We start from the raw sequence: 8,209 nt of genomic DNA, 5'->3' as shown, positions 1-8,209 counted from the left end.
ATTCCTCTAGTTCTTTTGTGGCTTTAGTGATTTTCTCCATTTCAGCTTGTAGATATTCATAGCATGCCCCACAATCTCTTCATTGTGCTGTCGTAAGTATCGTATGGCCTCGGTTTCTTCATTCACTCGGGCTTGCCATTCAGCTCCTATCTATTCCTTAGCTTTTAGCTGCTCACTCAACTCGTGAACTTCCCTTTGGGGCATGTCTATTTGGTGTGTTTTCTCCAACTCGGATGCAGCCATGGCCTCTTTTTTTGCTTCGAGCTCTGCTATCGCAATTTTTTTCTCCTCCTTGGCTTTCTCTAATTGAGAGAGGAGCTCCTTGACATACTTTTCATGTTCTTTGGATGGCCTCTCTATTGTGCAGGGACAGAGGTTGTGGAGCTTGCTACCTTTTGCCTCTTAGGGTCTTGCCTTGACTTGGCGTATGCCGCAGCCGACCTTTTGGTTCCTACCAGGGGGGTTGCTTCTCCTACTCCTTGGCCCACTTCTTTATTCACAAAGTATTGGACCCAAGCCATTAAGTTGCTGGCGTCCACCTGGGTCATAGAACTGGGGGTGGAGATGGGAGTGGTGGTGGTGGGCGTCACGAGAGTGGGAATGGGGGTGATTGGGGCCTTGCCCTTGCCTTCTTGCATTGCAAGGGTGACGCCAACTCTGGTACATGGGAACTTGAGCTCGGCCCGTCATCTCTGATTGGGCTTGTAGGTTTCGGCTTGTCCTGCCTAGACTGCTGCTCAATGGACCTACGACAACTGGACTCTTGCAATCTTTAATGGCCAATTCTTCAGCATTTCTAATGGCTTTACTTTCATTCCATTAGCGAGTGTGACACTGAACCTTGGATTCTCGACAAGCAAGTTATCCCAAGCCTGGAGCATTGTGTGGCTAAGTACACTAACTCCTACCGTCGTGTCTATAATTCCTTTCCTCGTGGTATCTCCTAGAGCGAAGGCCGGCAAGATTACATGCATTTTAATGCCTTCCCAAAAAGCATTAATGTGTAAGGATTTGGGTACTGAGTGCAGCATCACACTGCCTTGACCTCTCAGATCACTCCCCTTGTGGAATTAACACATTTAAGCGCTATTTTCCCCCATTTTTCTCTTGTTTGTGCCTTGTTAGCTGAAATTAATAATCATGAAGCTATGGTGGAAGAAAAGAGAAGAAGAGATGAAAATGTTGCCAGTCCCTCCTCTTCGAGGCCAACTAAACGTGTGACAAGAAGTAAACCAGATCAGTAGAAGGCTGTTGAAAATCCACCACCGCCAGAGCTTGATATGGGAGATGCCCCTCAAGAAAAGAAGACGGAAGGAAAAAGAAAAGGCAAGCATCCCAGCTACAAGTTGCAGTCTGACATAGAGACTGCAATGGATCTTAAGCGGATCCTAGAAGAAAGGATTCTTGGAAGTAGAATTGAATTTACATTAGGCGAAATTCTCGTAATTGCAAAACGAAGATTTCATGATGTAATAATTGATGTAATTAAACAAAAAAGACAAAAAACAGCGCTTAAATGTGTTAATTCCACAAGGGGAGTGATCGGAGAGGTCAAGGCTAAGCAAAACAAGTGTTTAAGACCCTAGAGAGCAAGGGGGAAGCTCATTTTCATCTTCAAGAGAGAGAGGGGGAGAGAGAGAGAGAGAGAGAGAGAGAGAGAGAGAGAGAGAGAGAGAGAGAGAGAGAGAGAGAGAGAGAGAGAGATCTTGAGCTTCAAGTGGGATCGATCATCTTCCATGGGCCTTTTTGGCACATACCAGGTATATAGAAATCTTCCTCTATATCCATTCTTGTATTATGGAGCTCATTGAATGCTTGCATAGCCAAAATCATTGCTTCGATTTGATTTTTTATCGTCACTAGCTTCATGTCACTAAAATCGAATAGAGCTCGTGAAGTCTGATTCCCAGAATTGAACACTTGAACGTCCAATTCTGGGCAATCGAACGCGCGGACTACCTCGGCCTATCCAATTGGACACTACTTGTCCAATTTTGAAAATCGAACTAGAAAATCACACCACTTTTTGCATGTCCAATCGGACATTGACCCTCTCTGATTCAAACGATCAGACGACCTACAATCGGACACCTCCAAAATCGGATTTAGACACTCAGCCATCAGCATCGAACCACTTACAATCAGACTACTCTTAGAATCGGACACTCGGAACATGAAAATCGAACAGACTAGAAATCGGACAAACGATAATCGGACTAGTCCAACACGAACACATCACAATTGTATGCCAGAATTGCACAAGTCTGAATCGAATGCGCGAAAATCGAACAGTTGAAAATCAAACAAACGTCCGATTCTAGTGATCGGACACTGCAAAATCAAACACTACAGAATCTAACCAAAAAGCTGACAGGGAAAAAACTGACAAATTTAATGCATTTCGAATGAAGTAGAACACCTCCCGCCACAACAGGGGGACTTGAAAGCCTTACATGTGCAATTAGCCTTAGAAATTGCAGTCGGACAATTAGACATGACCACTGATAGTCACATAAGCTTTTAGCCCCACTTAGAGCCATAAACTGACCTGCAGGCTCCAATTGACCTTGATCGAGTTGAATAACATAGCACAAACCCTAGAGACCAGTGAGAGCAGCCAATGACTAAGCCTAAAGCCCTATTTGGTCAAGAACATAAACCGGAGTGCGAAAGTTACATTTATCATCCCGTGTTCGCACCCACATTGTTTTCAACACTTGAAGTGTACTTGAAAAAATTGAAAGCCTGATTTTGCACATTCCACTAAAAAGAGCACCATGCACACACTAAGTGAACGTAAATTGAGGATTGTTTGTAAATTGAGGATTGTCTGTAAATAAGAAGTAGCACACTCAGACTTAATGAGCAGAATGAACCCACCAATAGGAGACAACCCTCAAACCTAGACAGGTGATTAAGAACCCCAATTGGTAGAACCAAGCGAGAGACGTAACACGGAAAGCCAGTATCGATACCATTGGGAGCGCAACACTGCCTGACTTGATCAACCTCATTGGCAACTTGGTGGAGCAAGAGACTGCAATATGGCAAAAACCAATATAAACTGCGGAAATGAAGAGCTCGACCTCGAGGATTTCCTAGTAAAAATCCTGTAGATGGTGAATAAATATGATGTGCAAACTAGGTTGGACCACCATAGCAGACCGTCAAAAGACATCATTGTGGGTCTCGAGGAGGAAAGAAAGCTAGCGTGTAAAGCTTTGCAAAGCATAGCAGCATAGAACCAGCAGTAGCAGACTAGGAGATTGCAGCAGGACATAAAAATGTGAGAAGTCCAGCACTAGCAAGCTAGCCCTAGCAAATGTAAGAAGTCCAGCGCTAGCCCTAGCAAATAGAAATCGAAAAAGACCAAATGTAGAGAGGGAAAGAGCACAAGAGGCAAATTTAACATTGATGAGTGAGCTTCTCATGAAGTGAGTAATAAACAATACGTTGGCAGAACAAAGCATAACAGCACTAGCAACGTCATTACTCGCAGGATTGGGAGTTACCCAGGGCTCCAAGAGCCAATCAAAAATCCCTGCAGTTGTGAAACAACTAGACAAGCAATGACCCATATAGTTTCGTAGAGTAGTTCAAGCAGGTCTGTGAGGCTAATGGCCTCATCGATCTCGCTCAGCGCTCACAAGATTTCGGTCTATACTTGGGCGATAAGGGCAGGACATGGTACACAAGCTTAGATGCTACAGAGTGCAACAATTTCAATAGCCTCAAGAGTCTCTTCATCAAGAGATTCTTGGAGGTTGGATACTCAGATAATCTTATAGTGTGGCTGATGAATGTCAAGCTGGGGGACAAAGAGGACATCATAGAATACATTACTCACATGCGGAGTCTCTATAAGAGAATCCCAACTAACGAATGACCCACTGAGAGAGTGATGTCCACCATGTTTATTGACGAAATATGCAGTGAGGAACCCTACAAGGCCTTGGCAGGCAACTCAAGCTTGCAAAGAGATGCACTAGCTAGGGTCTTTGAAGAGGCCACACGAGTGGATGACCAGCTCCAGGAGCTCGAATCGAGATGAAGCCAACTCTAGAACCTCAGAAAGGGCAACAACATCTAGCAAACAATTAGGCCCAAGTAACCAAGACAAAGGAAAGGGCATTGACCCAAGCTAGGAGCTAGTAGAGATGAAAATGGAGCTAGCCAAACTACAAGAGATGATGAGAAGACCTATGCGTCCACATGTCCAATGCGTGTATTGTGGTGGAAACCACCTTCCAACTAAGTGTCAGGACCCTAGGTCTCGACCTTGCACCAATTGCAGTAGGTTCAGCCATGAAGCCATGCACTATTGCAAACTAGCGAGGAGAGTCCCATACTCACAGCCTTACAACCAGCCTTACCTAGAAAATAGGCCACCAAATTTCTTTGGGAGAGGAGCCCTGCCCCTATGGCACCTAATGATGCAAAGGCATTCATTCTTAGAATGGAAAAAAATCCCACAGTCATACCTAAACCACCTAGACCTTATATAACCCATCCATCAAGCAATGCTCCAATCCACTACATGGCGGAGCCCAATGATGAGGAGCCTTATGTAAACCCTTATGTCTCGTACGACGAAGAAGGAAATCCAGTTCTCATGGACTATTGACTAGTGCCAGTGATAGCATTAGGAAAAGGGAGAGGTAGAGGTAGAGGCTTAGGAGGGTAGACCCAAGAGCCAGTTGGACTTGCAGTCACCCAGGACACATCTCTTTACACTACCCTAGGAGGGAGCAAGAAAATCGAGATAAGATTGATCTCAGATGCGTTGTGTGGAATCACTCACCTCTTTGCTGATTGCTCTAGACGAAAACCATCCTCTAGTTTGGCAATTGTACCATTAGTTCCATTGGGGCTGTTTGGTGTCAAAACACTCAACGGGGAGGCCATGCACATCCCGTTGTATGTTATGACCCATGCATAGACGAAGTAGGCACCAGGGCCTAGTAACCTAGATGCAATCTCAATTGGAAAGAAAAGCTATAGGCAAATAAAGAAGAAAAGCGAAGCAAAGTGTAGAGGTGAATCGCCAAGACCCATGAACCGCTTATTGGTCAAGCGTTTCAAGCGAGCACTAATGGCTACCTCTCACATAGCCGACACACTATCCCTCTCTATGAGTGTAGTGATCTTACCTTGATGCCTGATTGAGTTGCTTCCTCTTTCAAGCACTCCAATAGCTCCACAATTCGTAATGGAAGCTCAAGCATCCTCAAGCCTCTTCCTCCAAGCTCCATCCTCCATAGCCACGCACGAGATAAGAGAAGAGAAAAAAAGAAGAAGAGAGGAGATGGTGGAGGGCTTCACCTCCAAGATCCCTCACCCTCACACACTCACTCCCTCACTTACTCACACTCCCTCCCTCAAGCACTCACAAGCAAGCAAGAGAATAGAAGAAGAGAAGAAGAAGAAGAGTTCACTTTGCCACACACCAAAGAATGAGCTCTCATCCACTTTTTGAACTTTATATACAAAACCCTCTTTCCCTTGGGCGATCATCCCCTTTTTACATGGCCGCCCATGGCCTAGGCCCTTTTTTCCATTGTTCTCCTATCTTCCTAGCTTCCTTCCCACCGCCCATCTACCTTTACAATTTGCACAAGTGAGAGCTCGACGCTCTTTTATAGAGGTTTTGGTTGCACCTTTATATTTAAAGGTGTGCCTTCTTGCTTTTGGCTTCTTGCGGTTTTCGCGGTTGCGTCTTATACTCTTGGTGGTTGTTCCCATACTTTTAGATTTCTTCCGGGTCCACTCTCTTGTAGGGCGACTTTTTCTTTTTTTCCACCTTGTGCTTTTCCTCTTGATGCCTCGTTTTTCACTTCCTTCACTTTGTAGTAAACATTACCCCCCTTCTAGTTAAGTGCCAATCCCATGGCACTACTGGGTGGTGAGTCATACGGTGTTATTGGGGTAGCCAAGTGGCTTTTTGAGTTTGCATACGAGCCTTGTTGGAAGGTGTGTTGGAGGGATTTATGGTTCTGGAATGCCCTTGAGTTAGATGTGAGCCTTGGTGTTGGTGGGATTTATGACTTGAAAGGTCCTTGTGTTGGATGTGAGCCTTGATATTGGAGGGATTTATGGAACTGGAAGGCCCTTGAGGTTGGAATGATCCCTAGTGTTGGAGGGATTCATGGAACTGGAAGGCCCTTGAGGTTGGAATGATCCCTGGTGTTGGAGGGATTTATGGAACTGGAAGGCCCTTATACAAGCCCTAGTGGAAAGGTGTGTTGGAGGGATTTATGCCTTTGGAATTGAAGATAAAGTTGGACAAATCCCTGCGTGGAGAGAGGCGGATATGCGGATCCATCTTTAAAATGTCAAGATTGTGGGAGAGAAGGAAGGAGTCTCACTGTAGCTTTCTTGCTTGCACAATGGGGGAATACACACAGAGGTGGAGGCTGAAAACAGTTTTCCTCTTCTTAGTTGTGTAAGTCAAAAGAACTCAAATACAAAGAAATAGAAGAACCCTATATATGGGTCTCAAACCAAACTCAACTAACTAGGGTGGCATACTAACTGAGCCACGAACTAGAGTAGATAAGGATAGCTATCATGTAGCTATTATTCATGGGCGGTGTACCAACCGCATCTGCAACTAACACGTCGATGACATAAATGCACAACGGTCACCCTGGTACATCACGAGTGGAGCTCGATATCTCAACACTCCCCCTCGAGCTCAATCCCAATTCCTGCACACCAAGCAGGTCTCTGAACTTGCGCAGCTTCTCTGCGCCCAATGCCTTCGTGAATATGTCAGCTACCTGATCCTCTGTGCTAACATAAACTAGATCAATAAAACCTAGTAAAACCCTCTCTCGCACATAGTGATAATGTACCTCAATGTGCTTTGTTCTAGCATGATAGACAGGGTTATTTGCCAAGTGTATACTACTCATGTTGTCACAATAAATGACAACTGGCCCATCTGTAGGCTGATGCATATCATGAAGTAGTTTATGCAACCAAGCTACCTCACATGCAGCCATTGCTGCACCCCTGTACTCGGCCTCTGTGCTCGACAAGGCAACTGTAGGCTGTTTCTTGCTGCTCCAAGTGACTGCAGCACTCCCAAAAGAGAACACATATCCACTGGTAGATCGTCTATCAGAAATACTACCAGCCCAATCAGCATCAGTGTATCCATGCAGCTGTATCTGAACCCCAGTCTCATAAAATAGTCCATACTGCAATGTGGACTTCACATACCTGAGTATGCGTCTAGCCGCATCCAAATGCGGTTTCCTTGGAGCCTGCATAAACTGACTTACCAATCCAACAGCATAGCTCAAATCTGGCTTGGTAATAGTCATATAAATCAAACTTCCTACTATGCGTCTGTACATAGTAGGGTCTTCCAGAAGTTCACCTGCATCTGCGCTCAGCTTCACATTCTGCTCCAAAGGAACTGAAATAGGCTTACAGCCTGTCATCCCATATTTGGACAGCATGTCCAATCCATACTGCCTCTGCAAGAGCTGTATTCCACTTGGTGATCTAATCACCTCAATGCCCAAGAAATAACGCAGCTCTCCCAAATCCTTCATCTCAAACTTCTGCTTCAATAGCATTTTCACATGAAGGATATCTTCATCACTGTCGCCTGTCATAATCAAATCATCAACATAAATGACAAGTAGCATAATACCTTTCTCTGTTTTTCTCACATAAAGTGAGAAATCTGCCTTGGAAATCTGAAAGCCAATAGTGACAAGATACTGTCCTATCTTGTCAAACCATGCTCTAGGTGCTTGCTTCAAGCCATACAAGGCTTTCTTCAACCTGCAAACAAACTCAGGATGAACAGCATGCACATAACCTGGTGGCTGCTCCATATATACTTCTTCTTGCAAATCACCATGCAAGAAGGCATTCTTTACATCCATCTGATGTAAAGACCATTCCTTTGATGCAGCCATAGTAATGACTGCTCTTACGGTTGCCATCCTTGCAATCGGACTGAATGTTTCTTCATAATCAATGCCATATGTTTGTGCATACCCCTTGACTACTAATCTTGCCTTGTATCTATTCACAGAACCATCTGCATTGTGCTTCACCTTATAAACCCACTTACAACCAATTGCATTCTTACCTTTAGGCAAAGGTACCGATTCCCATGTAGCATTTGCTTCCAAGGCATCCATTTCTTCATCCATGGCTTTCTCCCATTTTTCTTTTCCCATGGCTTGCT

Source organism: Lygodium microphyllum, chromosome 6 (assembly GCF_053477565.2).
Source record: "Lygodium microphyllum isolate KBCC chromosome 6, Lygodium_microphyllum_v1.1.10, whole genome shotgun sequence".
NCBI lineage: Eukaryota > Viridiplantae > Streptophyta > Polypodiopsida > Schizaeales > Lygodiaceae > Lygodium > Lygodium microphyllum.
This window is presented reverse-complemented; position numbering follows the sequence as displayed.